Genomic DNA, 26,645 nt, shown 5'->3' with positions numbered 1-26,645 from the left:
TGAAAATAGAAAAATTGGAGACATTACTATAAGAAAACATAAGATTAGGTTTCGATTAAAAACTGATAAATAGGAGGCATTAAGAAAAGAAAACATAGGATTTGGGTTTTGATAGAAAGATAGGAGATATTATGAAAACACAAGGGTTACAGTTTTGAAAGGTAGGATTAGGATTTTGTTTCAAAAAAGGATTAGGGTTTTGTTTCGAAAATAGGATTAGGTTTTTGATTGAAAACAAAGGATTAAGGTTTTGATTAAAAATAGAAGACATTCCAAAAAAAAAACATAGGATTATGGTTTCATTGAAAAATAGGAGACAATATTTTAAGAAATCATAGGATTATGGGTTCGATTAAAAAAATGAGACATACAACAAATAAACAAGAGGATTACTGTTTTTATTCAAAAAGTAAATTCATGACATATTACTAAAAGAAAATATATAATTAGGGTTTTGATTCAGAAATAGGATTAGGTTTTTCATTGAAAACAAAGGATTAAAATTTTGATTCGAAAATAATAGACATTCCTAAAAGAAAACATAGGATTAGGGTTTCATTGAAAAATAGGAGATAATATTATAAGAAAACATAGGATTATGGTTTCGATTAAAAAAAATAGGCATACATCAAATAAAATAGAGGAAAACTGTTTTTATTCAAAAACTAAAATACATGACACATTCCTAAAAGAAAATATAGGATTAGGGTTTTATTCAAAAATAGCTGATGTTTTCTCCGCAAGTGCATGGGTCGCACACAAGTATTAAAGTGATACCCCTTGAGGGGGTGGGGTTGTTGAACCACAGGGACTGGACATATAGTACTAATTTATCCTTTGTTGTTCATTCAAACAAATATTGTAATAAGATCAAATTAAAAACTAACAACAAAGGAGAGAACGATGGCAGTGATAGGGGGATTATGATTATGTTTTCACCAACAAAAGAGCAATGCCCCGGGATTATTCCTATGAGTTATAGCATGCTGACTTGATCCTAAAGCCTACCAGGTACATTCTAAGGGTCTTGTATGTTCTCAAGAGCAATGTTGCATCTATGGTTCTCAAATACACCAAAGTTTTTCTAAGATAAGTAAATTACCAAAGCATCTGTGCAAATTAAATACATCTAATTATGCAAACACATTATTAAACACAAGAAACCAAAGAACTCCGTAAACATTGAAATCAAGTAGTCAAAGCATACAAAACAACATGGTTTAAAACTGGAGAAACAAGCCATGACTCCCTTATTCTTGAGGCAGTCATCCTTGCCGAGCTCGGTATGCTAACCCCACTTTTCTTGTTCCTCTAACTTGTCCTTGATCACCTCTAGAAGGTGTGGTGAGATCTGATCTTTGCTCTCTTCAAAGTTCTCCAGATGGAGATTGGAATCCCCTGAATAAAGATGAGCGCAAACCCTAAAACTGGAGTTAAAAAATGCTGTCTTCGAGCTCGACACGGTCTCAGTATGATTGTGCTTAAACAGTATTTTCATGGAATGGTTTTTAGTGAATCGGCCAAGTTCTCGCCTTGAATTTTTAGTGGGAGAAAGCGCGGTCGTGCTTGGAGTGTGCTTCCTTGAGCATGATCGTTCTAGGAGCCTTGAATTTCTAGTTAATCTGCACCTGCTTCCCCTAATGAATAGGACACAACTCTAGCCTGAAATTTCCAGGGGGAGGAACATAAGCGTGTTTCAACCATGATCGCCTTGGTGACACTCCCCTACAAGCTTTTTCACTTAATCAGCATGAGACTTGGATATTCAGGAGATAGACCACGATTGTGCTCTGCCCGTTCTAAGCGTGAACATTTAGACATTTCTTCAATTTTCACTCGATTGGTGATCAGATTGCTTCAAGATCCTTAATTCCTACATCATTAACAAATATACCCATAATAGTACCGAATGTATACAAAGATGTGCCAAAAGGCAAGCAAAAGCATGAATTGAGGGTAAGGAAACATGATATGAATTGCACTCATCAAATACCCCCACATTTGAATCATTGCTTATCCACAATGAGAATGCTCAATTAAATGACTACACTCTTACTTCAAAGAACTTGTGTGTGTGCAAACCCTAAATTGAGTGCCCCAATGTCTAATGAGTACAATTCATATCGTCTTTTCTTACCCTCAATTCATGCTTTTGCTTGCCTTTTGGCATATCTTTGTATACATTCAGTGCTATTCTGGGTATGTTTGTTAATGATGCAGGAATTGAGGAGCTCTATTCAATTAGGAATGAATATGGTCATCGAAGGAGAAAAAAATGGAAGAAATGCTAAGTGTTCAAGCTCAGCACGGGCAGAGCACAGTCGTGCTCTGTTCTCCTGAATATAACAGCCTTGTGCGGATCGAGTGAGGGGAGTGGCACCAAGACGAACACGGTTGAAGCACGCTCGTGTCACTCTACCTGAAAATCTTGGGATGGAGTTATTTTTCTACTCAGCAGGGGAAGCACATGCCTGAGGCTCCCAGCACAATCATGTTCAATGAAGCACGCGCCAAGCACCACCGCCCTTCTTTCCACTAAAAATTCCAAGTGAACACTTAGCCAATCCACTCAAAGTCATTCCATCGAAACATGATATAAGCACGATCATGCATAGACCATGTCGAGCTCGAAGACAGCCCTTTTTAACTCCAGTTTTTAAGGTTTGCCCTCATCTTTGTTTGGGGATTCAACTCTCCACTGGGAGGACTTTGAGGAGAGGAAAGATTAGGCTTCACCACACATCGTAATGGAATCAAGGAAGAGTTAGAGGCACAAGAGAAGTCGGGTTAAGCATACGAAGCTCGGGGAGGAAGATCATCTTGAGAAGAAGGGAGGCATGTCTTCTTTCTTTAGTGTTTCATCTTTGTTTTACTTGTAGTACCCATCCATGAGGGGCTAACCATCTATGGTGGCCCTATATGTGAACTATATTATTTTGTATGCTTTAACTACTTGATTGTTAATGATTATAGTGTTATTTTGGTTTCTTGTGTTAATCTTATGCTTGCATATCTTGATGGTTTAAATTACATAGCTGCTTTGGTAGTTTACTTATCTTGGCATAACTTGGTGTATTTGAGAACCATAGTTGCAACATTGCTTTAGGGCACACATTTGAACCATAGAATGTACATGGTAAACATTAGAATCAAGTCAGCGTGCTATAACTCATGGGAATCATCTTAGGGTATTGCTCTTTTGTTGTTGAAAACACAATCCTAATCCCCGATACCTACCATCATTCACTCTTTCATTATTGGTTCTTAATTCAATCTTTTTCCAATATTTGTTTAATTGAACATCAGAGATAGATTAGTAGTTTAAGTTCAGTCCATGTGGTTCAATAACCATACCCCTCACTGGGTACCACTTTATTACTTTTGTGTGACCCATGAACTTGCGGAGAACAAGTCAAGTTTTTAGTGCCGCGGCAGGGGACTTGGCAACTTTTAGGAAAATTTGGACTCTGGTGATTTAGTTTGTTAATATTGTCTATATTTGTGAATACTTGTTTGCTTGTCTGTTTTATTCATTATTTTAGCTTTCTTTTCTTTTTCATTTCTTTCTCATTCCTTGAGCTTACAGTGATCTATCTTATAGGGTATTGACACAATTGTATGACCCGTGGAAATACATCTTCTCATTGGCAAACCTTGACCCCGATATTGAGAGGAATTTTCAGAAAAGAATCAAACAGATAAACTTGAGTGAAACAGGGTCAGTGGAGATAAGTGTGGAAGTCAGTCAAGAAGAAGATATAGACGGGAATGAACATTAAAATATTTCAGATTATGCCCGACCAAACTTGGATGAAGTCGGGTCTAGTATTGTTTGCCCTCCAGTTGTTGCAAATAATTTTAAACTGAAACACAATCTTATTCAATTGGTACAACAGATATGTCAATTCGACGAATTTCAAGATGAAAAGTCATATGAGCATTTGAGAAGTTTCCTTGAGGTTTGTGATACCTTTAAGGTGAATAACGTCTCTGAGGAGGCTATTCGCCTTCGACTCTTTCCATTCACATTGCAGGGAAGGGCCAGACAGTGGCTAAATTCTTTGCCAAAAGGGTCAATAACAACATGGAAGCAAACCCCGGACACCTTTATCACAAGATATTTTCCTCCGACAAAGATAACTAAGTTGAGGAATGAGATCTCCTCTTTTATGTAGCTAGAGTCTGAATCTTTGTATGATGCTTGGGAAAGATACAAAGAAATGCTGAGAAAATGCCCACCTCATGGAATTGTAGAATGGATGCAAATCCAAATTTTTTATAATGGGCTGAACATCTCCACCAAGCAAATGCTCGACACAGTGGCATGCACACTAATTGAAGAGATGGTAAACAATGGCTCCAATGAAGGTCTGAGAGGAGCAAACCGATCAAGGCAGCAGGAATTTACCAAGTGGATGTTGTCACCACATTGGCCACACAGGTTAAAGCCATCATGGAGTGATTGGATGCAATGCAATCGATCACCTTAGTTAGTGGACCATCTAGAGATAGTTGGGCTCCCCCAAGTGAGATCGGTGGCTCAATTGAAATGGGTATGGGACAATTAGAACAAGTGGATTTTGTTACACAGAATCGCTAGTTCAAGAACAACCTATCTAGCAATACTTACAATCCTGGGTGGAAGAATCACCCTAACTTCTTATAGAACCAATCAGGATAAAGGCAAGGACAACAACAAAATAAAGCCTCCCCACCGAGCACACAATTGTCACAACCCTCGTCATCCTCAAATTCAATTGCTGAACTCATCGAGTGGCTTAGTTAATTTATGAAGGGTATAGAAAATCATCTTGTGAGTCATGAAGAGATGATCATGAAGACAAATGCCACAGTGCACAATCTAGTGCACCATATGGCCCAAATGTCAAAGTTGATTGAGGAGAAGCATCCAGGGTCACTCTCTAGCAACACTGAGATTAACTCAAAGGAATCCCTTAAGGGTGTTTCATTGAGGAGTGGGAACTCCCAAATTCTATTGAAAAAGAGATGACAAAGCCCTTTTGTATGTGAACCTCAAGTGCATGGGTTTGTCGAAGTAATAATACCCTAGTGAGTGGGTAGTCGTATCCACAGGAAATAGTGATCAGAAACACCAAGATTTCTATTTAACTAGAATGAAGATAAATTGATAGTGGTGTGAACAAAGTCAATGAAAATGGAAATAAAGAAAGAAGACAGAAGAGAGATGCTATAAAAATGAGAGGAAAGGCAATTGATAGAAAGTGGGGACACTGGACATTGCTCCCCCTAGGACAATTGCTTCAAATTCAAAACTAACTATTATGTCTCCTAACTGATGCTCAATGAGTCATGGAAATCCTAGAATATACAGTCCCAAACCAAAGTTTAACTTAAGGACAATCACTCAGTCTCAACACCTCACATTGTGTAAAGTTGCTTAAAGCTCTTGGGACTCCAAGTGATAAACCCTATTCCCTAACATAGATCTAACCCTTTGGTCCAAGCAAAAGACCCCCAGTTATAATTAAGCTCCACACTAAGGATTACTTCAACGCTTCACTCTGTTAATTGTGGAACTAAGCCCTGGCGGAGTTCCTCTCTTAGCAACTCACTCTATTGTGAATGCAATGAACTCTTGGAATACAGAGGTAGGATAAATCACACCGAAGGGCAAAGGAGATTTTCTGCTACCTCTTGACTCACCCTCTCGACCCTCTCTAATCTTGCTTTGTCTAACTGTCATGGTCTGTCAATCACTCACAAGGAATACCAATGTAGGCTCTCAACCCTAGTATCACTCTAAGGAAAAACCCATTCAACAAGCATTCAAGATTGGAACTCAGTTAAAGACATCAATTAAAGAAACATAATAGAAAGGTCAAAGAAACAATATCATCCTAGGGTTTACAAATCCAAGTACCTAGTAGGGGTTTAGCTCTCCATGGAGCAAGATACAATCAATAATGAAATCAAAAGTAAAAGTATGCAATCCATAAGTAAAACTCCCTTGGTATTTGTGTTAATGGTCTTATGGAGTGGCCGCGTCTTCTCCAATGGTTCCCTCGTCAAGCCTAGGGCACACCTAGCCAAATCGATGTCAATGAAAACTCCCCCAATAACTCTCTTCCTAAGGAATGTGGTGTTAAAAGTTGTGGAACCACTCCAAAAGCCTTGCCAAAGCCCCTATAAACCCTAACTGCCAGTGCCTCAAATGATGGTGAAGAAATGGGCCAAAGATGGGAAAAATATTCTTCAATCGGGATGAAATTGTGGCTTTAAATAGGCTAGAATCTGGCATCTACACGGGCGTGTGGAATTTCCCCACACCAATGTGAATCTGCAGGAATTGATTTTCTTCGGCCTGTGAACAGTGTCTACTATAGTAACTTTGCTACAATGATTTTCTACAGTACCCTGCTGTAGTACTCCGCCAAAATACTCCCTAATCTACATTTTTCATCGAGGGCACATGAATGGGCACACATTCATGGTATAGATCGCGTTGCTTCTTACACAAAATCACATTTGACGATAATCTTGCTAGCTTTGCACAAGTTAGAACAGATGAGTGTGACTGCCTTTGTGCCCCTCCACTTTGCATGTTCACTCGAGCACAATGGAGGTTTGCACACACTCATGGATCGTTGAGCATGACTTGTGTCTTCACATTTGTTCACTTCAAGATTTCATCAATGACATGCATTTATGACCTACTTTGGCTTCTTTCTTCCATACTTGTCTCCACAACCCTACATGCACAAAAGAACACAAATACGCATGTATTAGCGATAAAATCTGAGAAAAGTAATGTTTATTGTAAGAAAAGAATACTTCGTATTACTAATACACAAGCACTTATCAAACTCCCCCACACTTAAGCTTTTGCTTATCCTCAAGCAAAAATAAAACATTGAAGCATAGAAGAAAGAAATATTGAAAGTTCTTGGCCTTAGATTTACCAAAAGTATGCAAAAGAAGCATTCTACAAGGGAAATTTCAACACCAAATACGAAAAATCAATGCTCTAGCTAAAATCTTGAATCAAAAAGGACAACAAACCCAAAATCGTGTAAGTGTGTGTAAACTCACTCAAGTCAACCTAATATATACTTCTCAAAGTTCTAAGTATAAGGGATTTATTTATTTACAAAACAAAGCAAAGTGATGATAGTAGCTTCACACATCCTTTAAGGTAGCCCTTTCCGAAGCCGCCGCTAAGGTGGCGTTCACACTTTTGAGGTGGTAGCTCTTTCTACTGGGATAGTAGCTTTCACTCATCCAATGTGATAGCTCTTTCTCTCATTAGAGCATAACTAGTATCCGACTTACGAGAGTAGCTCCATTCTTCATAGGCGGTAGCTCTTTCCATCCTAAATGCATAACCAAAAACATGTATATATTTTCCTTTTTCTTTTCATTCAACCTTTTTTTTAGCAAAAATTAACACAAGAAACAAAACTAACTAGTCCCTTAAACATCAAACTTGAGTTTCCAAAAAGGTTTAATGAGTGAGTAGTACAACAAGTGTCAATCGGGCGAAAATTCCTAAAACTTCAAGTAAAAACTAGAGCATGAGAACATTCAATGTTAAAAACTCTCCTAAACTTAAGAATACAACCATTGCAACTAAGGCGAACAGCCATTGGCAACAAAAGCATTTCCAATCAAAACTTATGTAAAGAACATGTGTAATGTAAACTCCTCCCTTCCCCCCCCCCCACCACACACACACACACACACGCACTTAAGATGTTTATTGCCCTCAATGTACACATGTAAGCACAATAAAAAGTATAACACTCAAAAACATATCTGAAGGTGGACAATTGAAACAATACTCCCCTGAACTCCTAATGGTATGTTTGATAGAGCTATGCTCCTTGAGAGTTAAGTTCCAAAGGGTTGTGGAGCACACACGGTCATGTGAATATCACATTGATCGTGTCCATGACTAGTCCTCAAATTCCATACTCACAAGACCATCTACACTTATACACAAGGGGGTTCACTGAAGCTCAACAAGAACAAAATAAACTCGAGTATATAAAAATAAAGCAATGGAATACAACTCGAGACAACGAAAATAAAAGATAAACTCAGAAGGAAGATCCTTTCTGAATGATACAAGTCCAAAATAAATGCAGAAATAAAATACAAAAAACATAAATGAAACTAAAAAGAAGATAAAGGACGCATCAAGCATCGGTATCTGGTGCTATCTGCTCTGCTGATGGAGACGATGTTGTAATCGATGGATCGACTGGTGTTAGTGGTTAAGGTGGTGCTTGAGGGGTCTGAGGTCTCATCACGAATGGGGATGTCACATCTCGCTTGAGAATCTCCTGTAAGATGTCGAGACGCGCCATAACCTCCGTGTGGTTCACGACCAGTAGTGCATGAACCTCTACCAGGTCACTTTATAGCACCCCCCACAGTACTCTCGAGCCTCTCAAAATGATCACGGGCTCAAGGTAGAGATAAGATGAGCATTAGAGGTGGCTCCTATGCTGTGGATGGTGCCTCTATCTCTATCTGCACTTGCTGGGGTTCCTACACTAGCTGAGATCAACCTGCTGCATTATCCTCGGCCTCTGTTGTCTCTGGTGGGGGAATGTTAAGCACACAAACACTATATCTATACCTTCTGATCATCCCCATGAGTCTCATCATCTCTAGGCCGAGGGGTGCTGGCATAATCATGTTCTCAGCCCCATGAATAGCGTCTAATAAACCCATCTTGATGATGAGTCTAGTAATATATGAGCCGGAGAAGAGGACACCGATCATGGCATACTATCCCTGGTGTCATAAGTACTCTGCCAGGATGTGTCCAGGTGGAGTGGTACGCTCTGAACAATCGAATAAAGGTACAACAGTTCCTGCCGATTTAGGACGCCGGTACTGTCACCACAGTCGTTCACCAGCCTGCTCAAAATGGCATGAATGTAATGATATGTAGGTCAAGAAAGACACGTGGCCTTCGACACCCCCGGCTCATACTGACCACGACCACATAATACTCGATACGCACACTGAGGAGTCAAGCTATAAGGGTAATTTGTAGGAAGCTGCTCATACTCCTTTGTGGCAGTAAAGTCATCACCGTATAGTCCCAACCGGATCAAAAAATGTGTGATGCTCATAATATGATGATATCTAAATGCTCTGAACTGTATGGCATCAACACTATCAAACCTTCAATACGACCGGTCGAACTCGAACGACGCTAATATCTCTAATGTCAACATACGGATAGCTGGCTCATGAATAGACAGTAAGCACCTCCAGCTATCCACAGACAATAAGTCCTCGACCTAATCTGCCATATCATCGACTAACTGAACCTCCTTGAGCGTGGTCAAGTTTGAGAATAGTGTCTGACCGAACTTGAGTTTCGCCAGTCGCTCAAACCGAGCCGGGTGCTTAGGAACGGCGAACTCCATATGCTCTGGCTCAAGTGAGGACTCTCAAGGATGCTTGCCGGCTTGCTTCTTCGATCTGGGGGCCATATCTGCAAGATTTAAAAAGAAATCAAATTTACTCAAGAAATCAACACTGCAAAAATCTATACTTTCATGTGGAAATTCCACACGCCCATGTGGATATATGGGGCGTGAAAACCGCACGACCACTATGCAATACTCTCAAGAATACATCACAAATTTGCTCTAAACTCTTTCTAAAACATGTAGACATCATTTTAACATGAAAATTAAGCAACAATCACCAGTTTAATTGAAATAAATCAAGATTAGCGAAAGAAAAGAGGGAATGAGGGTTTACTGACAAGATGAACATGAAAAACTTGAAAATGGCTAGAAAACTCAAGTAGAATCCCTATAAAATGATGATGAGAGGTCAAGAGAGTGCGAGGATGTGTCCTCTGAGTGTTTGGGAGTGAAAAGATGAATTGCCAGAAGAGATTTATAAAGAAGAAACAAAGCCTTTTGAGTTCTGTACATTCACACGACATGTGAAAATTACCCATACCCGTGTGCCTCCACAGGGGGACTTCATAAGGGAAAACACACACCCCTGTGTGCTCTCAAGATAGCATATCTTGCCTCTAAACACATCCACACGGGCATGTGGAAATTCTCCACGCCCATGTGCCCGACCCACAGGGGCACCAGCACGCCACTATGGCTTCTCTATCCATCCTAGAAATTTCTCTAAGTGTTTCACACACCCGCGTGGAAATTCCACACGGCTGTGGATCTTCACAAGGGCCACTCACAGGGGCACTTACACACCCCTGTGTCTTCTCTGGATGGAGGAGAACTTCTCCGCAGAGTTTCACAAAAGAGTGTGGAAATTACCCACGCCCGTATGTAGTTTACAGGGTCATCCACAGGGGTAGACACACGCCCCTATGTCTTCTCAGGATATAGCTCTGAACTCTATAGAGGAACACACACCTATGTTTCCTAATGGGCGTGTGACCGTTACAAGATTATTCACATGGGTATTCACATGCCCCTTTATCTTCTCGTGATGGAGAAGTTGAGCTCTGAATAGAAACACACGCCAGTGTGAAAATTCCACATGGTCGTGTGTCTTCTCTAGATGACTTAGAAAAAAAATATAGACTCTGCATAAAATTTATGCACACTTATACACATATAAAGCCTGCATTTGCTGTGCAAAATTGACCAGAGAATCATGAAAAACACGCTCAAATGACCAAGAACTTTGCCAATCACAATTAAGCACGCGACAACACCAATGGTCCACTAGAAAATCACAACAAAAGCATGTAAAAGATTAAGACACCAACAATCAAACTCTTATTCATGCAAGCACTAAACTAAAACCTAGAATACAGTAGAGACTTGGGTTACCTCCTTCGAAGCACTTATTTAATGTCACTAAGAGTCGCGTACCTCTTCTTACCTCACGAGGGCTCATAGATGAAGGTTTCCCACTTATCCATAACCTGAAAGCATGATGAACATAATCTTTTCAAGGTAGAGTGGGAGTTATCTAGTTTGTTACCGCACAAGTGTTCATCACCCGCACTCCATTCTCGCACATCCCCATTAACCTTGGGGTGTTTCTTGTGATGTCTCCTTGCATACTTCATCTTTCGGATCATCTTCTTCATGATCCCCAGGGTAGATTGCACCTTGTCCTCTAGACCAAGTGTTATAATGTCTTCATTCTCCATCTCTTAGTCTAGCAACCCCTCGTATGGGTCTGGACACATCATTTCCTGCACATATTCATCTACTAGTTCATCGGTAATGTTAAGAAAGTAAAGAGTATCATCAAAGTGTAAAGAATGTCTAATGGCTTCGGCAAGGCGATATTTAAGCTTGTCATCCCAAACTCATAAAGTCAACTCCCCACCATCCATATCAATAAGAACCTTGGAAGTATGAAAGAACGGCCTCCCAAATATCAAAGGAACATCAACATCCTCATCGACATCTAAGACTACAAAGTCCACAGGAAATATGTATTTGTCAACCTTCACAAGTACATCTTCAATGATGCCCCTCGGATGTTAAACCGTTCGATTCAGTAATTGAAGTGTCATCCGAGTGGGCCTAGGCCCTCCCAGGCCTAGCTTTTTAAAGAACGAGTAAGGCATGACATTGATGCTAGCTCCTGAATCAGCCAATGTCTTTTTTCACCCAAATTACCAATGTTGCACGGAATGATGAAGCTTCTATGGTCTTTCTTCTTGTTCGGCATGTTCTTTTGCAACATCTCTAAACATGAAGCATCTAAAATCACAAATGCACTTTCCTCCAACTTCCTCTTGTTGGTCAAGAGGTCCTTAAGAAACTTTGCATAGCGAGACATTTGAGACAACGCCTCTACAAATGGGATGTTGATATGCAACTGCTTGAATAGACCCAAGAACTTCTTGTATTACTCATCATTTTGGTCATTCTGCAATCTTGAAGGATAAGGGATTCTTGGATTGTATGGTGGGGATACCATCTCCTTCTCTTTGGCTTCCTCCTCAACCTCCACAACCTCGGGTACTTCAACATTGGTCTTCTCACTTGGAAGCCTACCCTTAACCTCATGACCACTTCTCAAAGTGATCACCTTCACGTATTCTCTCTTATTAGATTTGGTGTTACTAGGCAAGTTTCCTTGAGGCCTTTCTAATAATAATTTAGCAATTTGCCTAGTAACACCGAATCTAATAAATATTACCTAGAGCATCGATTACTACTTGATTCTCTAAATTGTGTAATGAAGCGGTGTGGTTATGAAGTGTAGCTTCGACCGACTGAAACCTTGTATCTAATAATTAGATGAACTTGGTCAAAGCTTTCTCCATATCAGTTATCCGGGTTTCCAAACCTGAAACTCGATTGTCCATGTTTAGAGCTTCTTGTTGTTGTCGGAAACCATGTGGTGACATGGCCTTTTGTTGCTCTCGACTATTCCATGAACGATTCGGGTGGCTCCTCCAACCTAGATTGTAGATATTGCTATATGGATTGCCTTGGCTTCTCATTACATTACCCATAAAATCAACTTGTTCAACAGAGGATGTACCACCAATAGAAATCATCCAATCGGACGAAGAATGTCCTCCCCCACACCTAGTGCAACTAGTTAAGGCCACTACTCAAGGAGAAGTTAAAGTATCTAACTTCTTTCTCAATGACTCAACTTGGGCCGCTAATGAAGTAACTGCATCGATCTCATGAAGTCTGCCTACCTTCTTTCTATTTTTTGTGTTCCACTGATAACTGTTCATAGCCATTTCTTCAATGAGTTATCGAGCTTCTTCAAAGGTCTTACTTCCTAAGATATCTCCTGCTACAGCATCAAGTAACTATCTTGTACTCAGGTTCAACACATTATAGAAAGTCTGAATGATCATCCACTTCGGGAACCCATGTTGAGGACATTTCCACAGGATCTCCTTGAACCTATCCCATGTCTCAAAAAGAGACTATAATTCCATTTGCGGAAAAGAGGAAATTTCATTCCTGAGCTTCGCAGATTTTCAAGAGGGAAATATCAGGCAAAAAAAGCTTCTACCATCTCCTCCCAAGTAGTAATCGATGCTCTAGGTAATGAATATAGCCACTGCTTTTGCTCTTCCCTTTAAGGAAAATGGGAAGACCCTCAATCTGATAGCATCATTCATAACTCCATTAATCTTAAGCATGTCACACACTTCCAAGAAGTTCTCGATGTGGTTGTTCAGATCCTCATTGGCCAAACCATTAAACTGTGCCGATTGTTGTATCATCTAGATGAATGCTGGCTTTAACTCAAAGTTCTGAGCTGTAATCAGTGGCCGCATAATAATAGACTGTGTGCCCAGAACTGCGGGTTTGCCATAATCTGATAGTGACCTCTGCTATTCATTATGTTCTGCCATATTTTCTGATCATTCACCTTCTACCTCTGCTTGACTTGATTGTTCATCCACAGGCTCTTTTCCCCTTCTACAAAGTGTTCGTTCAAGTTAAGGATCTCCTTCAACCAATGTCAAAAGGTTCCCTTGGGTCATAACCTGGAACTACAACAAAAGAAAGAAAATCAAATTAGAACGATGGAAGAATAAGAAAGTGTGAAATAAAATAAATGGTGAATAGCTAAACTGTAAAGTGTAAAGTGTTTCAAAAATGCCTATTCCCCGGCAACGGTGGCAAAAACTTGACAATGCCCTTTTGCGTGTGAACCGCAAATGCATGGGTTTGTCAAAGTAATAATACCATTGTGAGTGGGTAGTCGTATCCACAGGGAATAGTGATCAGAAACACCAAGATTTCTATGTAACTAGAATGAAAATGAATTGATAGTGTTGTGAACTAAGTTAATGAAAATAAAATAAATAAAGAAGACAGAAGAGAGACTCTATAAAAAACACGGTCCCAAACCTAAGATAATTGCTTCTACTGCAAAACCAACTATTATGTCTCCTAACTGATGCTTAATAAGTTGTGGAAATCCTAAAAAACACGGTCCCAAACCTAAGGTCAACCTTGACTAACCCTACACTATGCGCTAGCAGAGAAATCACTCAGTCTCAACACCTCACACTGTGTAAAGTTTTTTGAAGCTCTGGAGACTCCAAGTGATAAACCCTATTCCCTAACATAGATCTATTCTTTTGGTCCAGGTGAAAGACCCCTAGTTACAATTAAGCCCCAGCACTATGGATTACTTCAACGTTTCACTCTGTTGGCTGCACAACTAAGCCCCAGTGAAGTTTCTCTCTTAGGACTTCACTCTATTGTGACCGCAAAGAACTCTTGTAACACGGAGGTAGGATAAATCACATCCAAGGGGAAAGGGGGTATTCTGCTACATCTCGACTCACCCTCTCGACCCTCTCCAATCTTGCTTTGTCTAACCCTCATGGTCTGTCACTCACTCACAAGCACTTATCAAGAGGCTGAGAGGGAAGTTCTTGAACAGACCAGCACTGTTGACCTTGAGGCGCCAATTGATGTCAAGGAGAAAACAATGGAACAGGGTAAGGAAAAGAGTTCTCCACCAGTGTATCAACTGAAGCTTCCCTACCCTGTGAAAGTGAGAAAGGATCAACAAGATGAGCAATATAAGAAATTCCGTGACATGTTCAAGACTTTACACATCAATATCCCATATGTAGAAGCTCTTCCTTGAATGCCAAAATATGTAAAAATTTTGAAGAACCACTCACAAATAAAAGGAAATTGGAAGATGTATCTTCGGTAACACTTAGTGAGGAGTGTTCGACTTTGATCACCCACTCACTCACCAAGAAGGAAAAGCATCCCGGGGTATTCATCATTCCTTGCACAATTGGTGGGCTAATCGATGAAAAGGCACTCGCTAATTTGGGGGCAAGCAAAAATCTCATGCCCTACAAAATTTTTCAAAACTTTGTGGACAGATCCATCAGATAACCATGTGGGATCATTGAAGATGTTTTACTGAAAGGGGTTAAATTTATTTTTCCAGTGGATTTTTTCATCTTAGATGTTGATGACAAGGTTAAGGTGCCGTTAATTCTGAGCAAACCATTTTTGGCCACATCCAACTCTCTCATTGATGTTAAGGACGGTCAAATGGCACTCTAGAGTGGGGGAAGATGAGGTGATATTCAAACTTCATGATTCGATTCTACACACGATGGATTTTTATGAAACTTGTTATTATGTGGTTGCTATTGATGATTTAGTTTCTGATTATATGCAGGACATGCTTATGAAGGATGAGCTTTCTGAGCTTCTTGAAGATAACCCTCTTATGGATGAAGTTACGGATGGGGAAGTAAGGGAATTACAATATCTACAAGTGGCGAGGATGGAGACAACCATACGCCCCGAGCCACCTTTGAAGAAAGTCTCCTGAGCAACTCGTTGGATGAAGAAAGTGCTCACCAAAAAGAAGAAGCCACCCATCCCACCACCCCTCCTAATCATCAATATTCGTATAGCTTTGGTGAGATCAATTTAATCAATTCATTACTACCATATTCATGCATATGTATTTCTGGTGGTGATGAGAGGCCTCGATGTCACAAGCCTCCTTGAGCGCATAATAGGTATGTCAAAGCTAGTGATGTTAAACAAGCATTTCTTGGGAGGAAACCTAAGTTGTTGTGTTGCCTTTTGTTGTTCGTGTTTTCTTTTGTTGTTGTTTTTCTTTTGTTTGTTTTTCTTTGTCACAACCTATTATGCATCTGATCTTGTTATTGGACTCTTTGGTTGTGTTTCTGTATTTTTGTTGGAATTGAGTTTTTACTGTTTGATCTCGTGTATTTTGCTTACTTGATTTTGAGTAGGTGAGCTCTTGCAGTGGAATTTTTAAGGGTAAGCATGGGCAAAGCGTGCCCCTACTTGTTCCACTGATTTTCACTGGTTTCAGTTTTTTAAGAGTTTCAGGGCAAGCAAGGGTTGTACATAAACGTTCTAGGAGGGGAAGCATGAACATCATGCACTTAGCATGATCATGTCCTTCCTCTTTGAGGTTTTTAAACTTTTTCATGAGAAATTTAGGAGGAGGGACACGTCTTTTACATGTTCGTGCTTACCTCAAATTTAAAACCCTTATACTGGTACCCAGAGCACGCACGTGTCTTTGCGTGCTCAATCGCTACTGTTTGACTTCCACCATTCCACTTTAAAACCTAGCCTCCGGTCGCGCTTCTTTGTCCCATTTCTCAGCCGTTCCTCTCCATCTCTTTGATTGTTAGGTTTCACAACTTCCATCTTTCTTCAGCATTACTTTTAGTTTTTATTCAGAAGTTTTCCATCATCCTCTTTTGTATGTCCTGGTTCACCATAATCGATGTTCATGTTTGTGTTTTGAATTTTTTGCGGAATTTTTGGTTGTCAATACCTTACAACTCCCTGAGGGGAAGTTGACTGTTCTAGGATATGATTGTGTTTTGAACCCTTGCACGATCGTGTCCCCTCATTTGTGAATGTGAAGGGAGTGGTGCACGGTCATGTCCTTTGGTTGAGCATGTTTTTCGTGCACCTTGCACGATCTTGCTCTATCTATTTACCTATGTTTCTTATACTGATTGTACTCTTTTATTTTACAGGCAATGTCGAGGAAACACACTTTAGCCAGGCCTTCCATGTGACCTCGAGTGGAGGCATCAACACCTGACGCTAATTACATAACAAAGTTTTACATTCCGGTGAATCGGGAATGTTACACTCATCTATCCCTTCACCATTTTGGTAAGTCACATGAGATTGATTGGAATGTTCCCCGAGAGGTTGGACTTGAGGAGGAGGTTTGGAAATTACTGAGCCTCAAGACATGTCACCAGTTATTTCAGATCGCAGTAACATCTACGAGTAGTTGGCTCTAGAGGTGTTAGCCACATTCGAGTTGTCCCACAGCAGCATTGAATTTCATCGAGCCAATTTCATACAGTTTCAAGTCTTTAGTGCATTACAGTGGATGAGCCTGACGGAGTTGTCAGTCTGTTTGGGTCTATATGATACGGAGTTCACTCGAACTGTTGCCTATGATGAGTTATTGATCTCCCAGCTTGCTGGGGATTCTATTGAGGAGACATGGTGACGACTGAGAGCTATATTTGTTTATGACCCTCGTTGGACCAAGGCCACCACACTTCAGTGTTCGGTAGTTTGGTACATTTATTATATTCTCAGTTACACTCTCACTAGACATGGTTACTATACTGGGGCAGTCAGTCGTCGCAATTTTGACCTCCTACAGATATTGGTGTATGGTTTTCACCTGCACTTAGGCTACGAGGTTACAGTTTCTATTGCACATCAGGGGACTGATCCTGGCATTGGAGCCCTGTTCATAGGCCCTTATATCACTCATGTTATCATGCATATGGGCCTACTTTAGGGGACTGATCGCATGAGGATTATAGGGGGATTTGCAGCAATGTTGTTGGAGACATTAAGATCGATGGGGATGCTTTAATGTGTTCATAATGCTAGGGCAGTTGAGTATAGAGTTCGGTAGTCTACTACATCGACTACAGCTTCGGATGCACCCCCAACAAGTGGTGATACCCATACCCCACAATAACCTTATACCGCTTCACACCTGAGATCCCGGTCACCTCGTCGTGCCCCGTACCCGCATCACTTGTTCTATAGCATCATTTCAGTGGCTGCAGAGGAGCGTCAGTTTGATCGCTAGGCATTAGGGTGTGAAGCTATCCCCTGATCTAGGGACGTTCTAGGAGGATTCTAGTGCTTTGAACAGTGAGTGCACCTTTCTGATCACATCAGCACGGCCGAATCCCTCCTTTTATCTTTCATTTCTATATGTGTGTTTCTGTTTATTGTTTCTCTTTGTTGTCAGTTAGCAAGGGGAGTCCTTTGCTACATTTTGGTTTGTTTATCTTTATGTTGTTGTAGTTGTTTCCCTTTTTAGTTTCTCTTATTTTTATATTTTTCGTATTTATAGGGCTTTACTTGTGTCTTCCATTACTTTCGTGGATTGTGTGGATGCTTGCCGCTGAATAGAACACACATTAAGAGTGGCGACATCACTCTTCGTGTTTTGTAAAGTCCTTTTAGCCCCCTCTATCTTTTTTTGTCTCAATTTTGTTTTCCATGTTAATCATTTTCCATTGAGGACAATGTACCATTCAAGTGTGCAGAAGGGTTGCATGCATGTCTTTCTAGAGATAAGTGTTTAACCGATGATGATCTATAATTGATTACACTTAGAGGTTCTTAACCTTAGAGAAACACATGTGTGTTAGTTACCTATTGAGATCCATATGGTAGTCTCACTCTTACTTTGAAGGCTCAAGTTTATCACTCAACCCTAATTGTGGAGACGCATGTTGTTAGGATGACAACCGTTTAGTTCTTGTGTTAAAAAAAAAGAAAAAATAAATTGGAAAGTCGGATTCCCTATGGGATGCCCTACCGGTTCTTTTTAAATACTTTGAGTAAAGATGGTAGAACGAGCTATCAACCTAGAAGAGTGAAAGCTACTCTTGAGTAGTTTAATTTTGGGCATTACAAGTGTACATTTGATGACCTACCGGGAGAGAAGGCTACCTATAGGGTGTATGAAGCTACTACCCAATTTGAATAGTCAATTTTAAGTTTAATTTTGCTAGGTTGAATCTTGAAAAGTGTGAGGCAATCAATTTAGGGTTTGCACACACACAAGTTCTTTAAAGTAAGAGTGTGGTCATTGAGTGAGTATTCATATTGTTTTTTTACCCTTTTTTGCTTACCATTTGTTTACGAAGTTTGTATTTTCCTGATATTACAGGTGATGCACTCATTTTTTCTTTCATTGAGTGATGTGGGATTGATTGATGACAAGCAATGATTCAAGTGTGGGGTATTTGATGAGTGCAATTCATATCATGTTTTCTTATCCTCAATTCATGCTTTTGCTTGCCTTTCGCCATATCTTTGTATATATTCGGTGCTATTTTGGGTATGTTTGTTAATGATGCTGGAATTATGGAACTTGATTCAATTAGGAGTGAATCTAGTTATCAAAGGAGAGAAAATGAAAGAAATGCTAAGTGCTCAAGCTCAGCACGGGAGAGCATAGTCATGCTTGATTCCCTTGAATCTCCCAGTGTTGTGCGGATCGAGTGAGGTGAGTGGCACCAAAGCAAAGCATAGTTGAAGAACGCTCGTGTCCCTTCCCCTGAAAATCTCATGCATGAGTTATTTTTCTACTAAGTAGGGGAAGCATGTGCCTGAGGCTCCTAGCATGATCATGTTCAAGTAAGCACGCGCCAAGCACGCCCGCGCTTCCTCCCATTGAAAATTCTAGGCGAACACTTAGGCGATTCACACAAAGTCATTCCATGGAAACATGGTTTAAGCATGATCAAGCTTAGACCGTGTCAAGCTTGAAGACAGCCCTTTTTAACTCCAATTTTTATGGTTTACCCTCATCTTTGTTTGGGGATTCAATTCTCCACCATAACGACTTTGAAGAGGATGAAGATCAGGCTTCACCATACATCATAAGGGAATCAAGGAAATAAAGATCAGGATTCACCATACATCTTAAGGGAATTAAGGAACAGTTGGAGATACAAGAGAAGTAGGGTTAAGCATACGAATCTCGGCGAGGAAGATCATCTAGAGGAGAAGGAAGTCATGTCTTCTTTCTTTAATGCTTCATCTTTTTTTTCCTTGTTGTACCCATCCATGAGGGGTTAACCATCCACAGTTCCCCTGGATATGAACTATGTTGTTTTGTATGCTTTGACTACTTGATTTTAATGATTAAGGAGTTCTTTTGGTTTCTTGTGTTAATCTTGTGCTTACATATCTTGATGGTTTGAATTACACAGCTGCTTTGGTTATTTAGTCATCTTGGCATAACTTGGTATATTTGAGAACCATAGTTGCAACATTGCTTTAGGGTACACACTTGAACCATAGAATGAACCTGGTAAATATTAGAATCAAGTTAGCATACTATAATTCATAGGAATCATCCGGGGTATTGCTCTTTTTGTTGTTGAAAAACACAATCCTAATCCCCAAATCACTACCATCATTCACTCTTTCATTATTAGTTCTTAATTAAATCTTTTTACAATCTTTATTTAATTGAACATCAGGAGATAGATTAATACTTTAAGTCTAGTCCCTATGGTTCGACAACCGTACCCCTCACAGGGTACCACTTTACTACTTGTGTGTGTGACACGTCCGAATATGCGTGTAAACCGCAAGTACATGGGTGTCGAAGTAATAAATACCCGCTGAGTCGGGTAGTCGAATCCACAGGGAACAGGGCTACTAGTACTAACTTCTTCTCTACTATCTAGCCTACTGATAAATGGAAAGGTGTGGTGATCTAATGTGTGAAGAAATGAATACCGGAGACGAATATGCAAGGGTGAAATGGAGGGAGAATCTTAATCAATAGAGATGAGGTACCCGGGCAATGCTCCCCCTAGGATCTAACATGAGTTCAAGATTCACTAAATGCTTTTAAGATGAGTCTAATAAGTCGAGGTTATCCAAGAACAACCGGCCCTTACCTCTAAGCCACCGGTACTAGTCCTCTACAAGGTCCCAGTGGAGAAATCACTCAATCACAACAACTCATATCCCATATGACCGCAATACGCTCTAGGGACACCTAAGAGTGAAACCGATTCCTAAAGATAGATCCAACCCTAATTCCCGGTGAAGGATCCCTAACCCCTACAAGGTTCCGGCGGAGAAATCTCTCAATCTGATGCCTCACAGCAAATATAGTTGCATAGAGTCTAGGGAATACGGAGATAGGAAACACTCAATCGGAAGGGAAAGGGGACGCTCCACTATCTCATGACTCACCCTCTCAACCCTCTTTAACCTTGAAGTTCTAACTATAATGGAGACCTCTCTCTCATCAAAGTAACAAATCATGCATATACAATCAACCACAAGGATCAATAAAACATGCAAGCAATGGGAACACAAGATTAAAACTCAAAGAAACTCAGATTAACTAGAAACCTAAAAGCAAATCAATACAAAAAGAATAGATGCTAGGGTTCACATGCCCAAGCACCTACTAGGGTTTAGCGCTCCATGGGGCAAGTTACAAGACAATGATTAATACAATTAAAAGAAACAAAAACCATAGAGAAAACCCCTTGAATTCATGATGATTGGCCTTGGTGGGTAGTTCAACATCTTGAAGGATTCCTCTCGAAGCTAGGTCGCGGTGGCTTTCTCAAGTGCTATGACGATGAAGAAAAACTATCAAAGTTGGTGAAGAACATCCTCCAAATCGGCAAAGGCCTCCTCTCCAAACCCTAGCTGTCTCACCCCTCAAGAGCCGCACAAAAGATGAGAAAGATTGGGGCAAAACGGCTATTTATAACCTCCAAATCGTATCTGTCACGTGCTCCCACACACCCATGTGGATTTTTCACCCGCCCACATGGGTTGCAGGAATTTTCACTCGGGCGCGCAGAATTTCCACGCGGGAGAATGAACAACAACTTTGCTACATTACTGCTTCAGTAACTTTGCTACAGTATTTTGTGATACAGTACAGCTATAGTGATTTCCACAAACACGATGACAAACATTCTCCTCTTGAGGTCACATAATCGGTCACACGATCATGTGGTAGGCTCTAAGGCTTTTCTTCATCGACGCATCTTGAAAGGTCTTGAATTCTTTACAAAGAGAAGGAATGCGGAGACATGACTGCCTTTGTGCCCTTCCAACTAGTAAATTACCTTGCATAACCATGGAAGTTGGCACACATCTCCTCATACACGAACTCCTTTTGTATCTTCATCCTTAACTCGCACAAGAACTCTCAACATAATGCCTTGATAGCCTATCTTTGCTCCCTTTTGAATTTCCAATGCATTCACAACCTATATTCATAAAAGAACACCCAATACACGAAATGAGACATAAACCATATAAAATATGATACTCAATGTATGTAAAACATGCATAAAAACATGTTCACTCAAGCACTTATCAGTGTGACACTTGCACTTGCGGAGAACACATCAATGTCTTTATGAGTCAACCTAGTAAAATTGGACCGCTAAATGACTATTTACAGTGGGTAGTAGCTTTATAGACCCTAGAGGTAGCCTTCTCTCATGGTAGGTCATCAAATGTACACTTGTAATGCCTAAAATTCGACTACTCAAGAGTATCTTTCACTCTTCTAGGGTGATAGCTCTTTCTACCTTCTTTTAACACAATATTAACAATGAACTGGTAGGGCATCCCACATGTAATCAGACTTTCCAGTTTTTTTTTAAACACAAGAGAGTCACTAACGCAAAAAGGGTTTTGTCCTACAACATGTGGCTCCACACATAAGGTTGACTAATGAACTTGAGCCTTTCAAGCTAGAGTGAGTATACAATATGGATCTCAATAATTAATAAATACATATGTATCTCCCTAAGCTAAAGAAACTCTAAGTATAATAAATCATAGATCATCTTTGGTTAGTGCCATGTGAGTGGCCCTTGTGAAGATTCACGATCGTGTGGAATTTCCACATTGGCGTGTGAAACACTTAGAGAAATTTCTCGAGTGGACAGAGAAGCCACAGGGGTATGTGGATGCCCCTGTAGGTTAGGCACACGGGCATGCAGAATGTCCACACGCCCATGTGGATACGTTCAGAGGTAAAATGTATCATCCTAAGAGCACACAAGGACGTGTGAGTACCCCTGTGAAGCTCCCCTGTGGAGTCACACGGCGTGGGTAATCTCCACATGTCGGTGTGGATGTGCAGAATGCCAAGAGGAGCGGATTTTCTTTAAAATCTATTCTCGTTTCTTTGTCTTTACACTCCCAAACACTAAGAGAACACATCCTTTCACTCTCCCGACTCCTCACCATCGTTTTAGAGGGATTTCACTCGAGTTTTCTGGCAATATTTAAGGTTTTCATTGTCATCTTATCGGTAAACCCTCATTATGTCTTATCTTCAGCAATCTTTATTTATTTGGTTTAAACTAGTGGTTGTTGCATGTATTAGAGTGGTTTTAAAGTGAAATTATTATGTACTTTTGTGATTTTGGCCTAGTGGCCGTGTGGCTTTCACGCCCGGGTGATCCACACGAGCGTGTGGAATTTCCACATGGCCATGTGTATTTTTGCAGTATTGAGTATTGAGTTTATTCGATTGATATTCTATTGAATTCTTGCAGATATGGTGCCCTGGACAAAGGAGGCGGCCGGCAAGCGTCCCCGAGAGCACTCACCTGAGCGTGAGCACATAGAGTTCTCAATTCCCGAGCACCAGGCTCGATTTAAGCATTTGTCGAGACTCAAGTTCGAGCAGACACGTTTCCCTAACTTGAGTGCACTGAGTGAGGTTCAGCGAGGCGATGAAATTGCCGATGAGATGGACAAGCTGCTTGTCGTGGGTAGCTGGAGGAGATTATTATCTTTTCGTGAGTAGGTATCTGCAATTTTACGATAGAGATATTAGCGTCCTTCGAGTTTGACCAAGCGTACCCCTGATTTGATAGTATTGACACCATACAGTTCATAGCATTTGGACATCATTACCGTATGAGGGTCACATAGTTTTTGGTATGACTTGGATTATAAGACGAGGCTTTTACCGACACTGAGGAGTACGAGCGACTACCAACCGACTATCCTAGCAGCTTGACTCCTTAGAGAGCTTAAAGGGCTTTATGTGGCCATGGTCAGTATGAGCCGGGGGTATCGAAGGCTATCTGCCTTTCTTGACAATGTTATAGATGCATCCACGCAGTCCTGAGCAGATCGGTGAGTGGCCGCAGTGATAATACCGGAGTTCTAAGCCGGCAGGAGTTACCTTACTTATATTCTATGGTACAGAGCTAGCCGCTACATTTGGGACACATTGTGGTAGATTACTTGAGACACTAGGGCCAGTATGCGAGAGTAGCAGTCTTATTCTCAGGTCCATACATCACCAGACTCATCATGGAGATGGGTCTGATAGACGCTATCAGGGGGGTCGAGAAGACTTTTTTACCGTCTCCTCTCGGCATAGAGACTATGATATTGATCGGGATGGTACTGAGATACAGACCAGGAGTCTATGTTATGATCATGTCCCCAGCTAAGATAGTTAAGGCCGAGGGAGATGCTGTAGAGGGGTCTTGGCCGATTCCTGAGCCTCAGCCGGAGCAGATAGAGACAGAGGCACCTTCCACAGCATAGGAGCCACCGCACGTCCGTATATTTTCTCCCACTCGAGCCCATGATCGATTTGAGAGGCTCGAGAGTGCAATGGGAATGCTACAGACTGAAATTGCTGAGGTTTGCGTGACCCAAACCGCGAACCATGCTGAGTTAATGGCACGTCTAGACGTTCTACAGCCATTACTTGAGAAGGACGAAGCAATATAATGAAGCATTGAAGTAATCCTTAATATATGGGCCGTAATTGTATCTAGTGGTCTTTTGCCTAGACTAAAGGGTTAGATTTATGTTAGGGAATTAAGGTTAATCACTTGGAGTCCCTAGAGCTTTCAGCAACTTTGTACAATGTGAGGTGTTGAGACTGAGCGATTTCTCCACCGGGGTATATTGTTGGGTTAGTCATGGTTCACCTTAGGTTTGGGACCGTGTATTTTAGGATTTCCATGACTCATTAAGCATTAATTAGGAGACATAATAGTTGGTTTTAAACTTGAAGCAATAGTCCTAGGGGGAGCAATGTCCGAGTGCTCCACTTTCTATTGATTGTCTTTCCTCTCATTTTTTAAGCGTCTCTTTTTCTTGCACTTTTTATTTCTTGTCATAATGATACTATTCACACTACTATCGATCCATCTTCACTTTAGTTAAATAGTAATCCTTGTTTTTCTGATCACTATTCCCTATGGATATGACTACCCACTCACCAGGGTATTATTAATTCGACAAACTCGTGCACTTGAAGTATATACGTAAAATACGTTTTGTCATAGCAACTGGAGGACGAACAATACTAGACCCCACTCCCTCCAAGTTTGGTCGAGCATAATCTGAAATACTCTGCTATTTATTCCCAGCCATATCTTCTTCTTAACCAACTTCCACACTTATCTCCAATGATCCTATTTCACTCAAGTAAACCTGTCTGATTCTTCTTTGGAAAATTCTCTCAATTTATGGATCAAGAATCGCTAATGGAGATGATGTGTTTCCACGAGTCATGCAATTATACCTACGCCCTATAAGATAGATAGATGTAAGCTTAAAGATGGAGAATGAATAATGAAATGGACAAAAAGCTAAAATGATGAATAAACTGACAAGAAATGAAGTACTTACAAATATAAACACAAGTGTTGGTAGTAATATGGGGATTAGGATTGTGTTTTTCAACAACAAACAGAGCAAAATGTCTCGAACATCTCTATGGGTCTTGTAGTGTGCTCAAGAGCAATGTTGCTATCTATGGTTGTCAAATGCACAGGTTCTGCTAAGATAACTAAATTACCAAAGCATCTAGTGCAAATCAAAACACACCTAGTTACGAAAACACATCATTAAACACAAATAAACCAGAAGAACTCGTAAAACATTGAAATCAAGTAGTCAATGCATACAAAATAATATGGATTCACATCCCGGGCACAAAGTGGATGGTTAGCCCCTCATGTATGGGTACAACAAGAAAGATAAAAATGAGCTGGAGATAGAAGCCATGACTCCTTCTTCTTGAGATACTCTTTTCGCCGAGCTCCGTATGCTAATCCCACTCTCTTGTGCCTCCAACTTGTCCATGATCCCATCTAGAAGTTGTGGTGAAGCCTGATTTTTCACTCTTCAAAGTTCTCCTAGTGGAGATTGGAATCCCTGCAAAGATTAGAGCAACACCCTTAAGCTGAGTTAAAAAGGGTTGTCTTCGAGCTCGACAAGGCCTCAGCACGATCGTTCTTAAACTATGTTTCCATGGAATGGTTTTTAGTGAATAAGCCAAGTGTTCACCTACAATTTCTAGTCGGAGGAAGCGTGGTGCGTCCCTTGGAGCGTGCTTCCTTAAGCATGATCGTGCAGGTGGAGCCTCCCGGCTACCGCTCTCCGTGATGAATAGAATATAATTCTAGCTCGAGATTTCGCGGGGGTAACATGAGCATGATTCAACTGTGTTTCGCCTTTGGTGATACTCCCTTACAAGTTATTTCACTTAATCGACGATAAGGCTTTTGGTGATGAGTGCATTTTAATATATACATTTCCATACCATTTTTCATGTATTTATCTTGTCTTTAAGCATTTATTTATTATGATTCGATGATACTATGGGTATTATTGTGCATTTATATAGGAAAATAGGTTCTTGTGCAAAAGAACACTATTTGGCTCAATTATAGTGCTGAAAAAGAGATTAAATTACGAGTGTTCCAAGTGAAGCACACTCTGAACATGATTTTGTTTCTCCACCTAATTATCCATGTAATTTTTGTAGGAGGCGAGCACTATACTGTAGAAAACTACTATAGACGAGCACTGCAGCAATCACTGTAGCACAAGTCTAGAGAAGAAGCATGGTTTGTGTGCTCCTAGCACGATCTTGCTAGGAGGTGAAGTAGGGGCATGCACATGCTGAAATTCAATTATTCTGTTGCCCAGACTTTCCCTAGATTTTTAGGGAGTGAAGCACCACCTAAGTACGACCGTGTTCACTCCAAAAACCACCTTTTAGCTCGGATCTATGTCATTTGAGGGAGGTCTTCTCTTCAATCTTTCATTCTTCTTCTTGAGGGGGCAACTGCTAGTGGTCTT

General features: G+C 40.6%; 2 non-coding genes across 2 annotated transcripts; one reads left to right on the top strand and one right to left on the bottom strand.

Moving 5' to 3' along the window:
• Window positions 1–4,142: 4,142 nt before the first annotated feature.
• Window positions 4,143–4,249, bottom strand: LOC120267156. The gene has a single exon (XR_005538411.1). It is a non-coding gene; the product is annotated as a small nucleolar RNA R71 (small nucleolar RNA).
• Window positions 4,250–12,842: 8,593 nt separating this feature from the next.
• Window positions 12,843–12,949, top strand: LOC120267668. Its single transcript, XR_005538526.1, has one exon. It is a non-coding gene; the product is annotated as a small nucleolar RNA R71 (small nucleolar RNA).
• The last annotated feature ends 13,696 nt before the right edge of the window (window positions 12,950–26,645 follow it).

This window comes from Dioscorea cayenensis, chromosome 1 (genome assembly GCF_009730915.1).
Source record: "Dioscorea cayenensis subsp. rotundata cultivar TDr96_F1 chromosome 1, TDr96_F1_v2_PseudoChromosome.rev07_lg8_w22 25.fasta, whole genome shotgun sequence".
Classification (NCBI taxonomy): Eukaryota; Viridiplantae; Streptophyta; class Magnoliopsida; order Dioscoreales; family Dioscoreaceae; genus Dioscorea; species Dioscorea cayenensis.
Note: the sequence above shows the minus strand (reverse complement) of the source record. Positions and strands in the feature narration are given on the sequence as shown.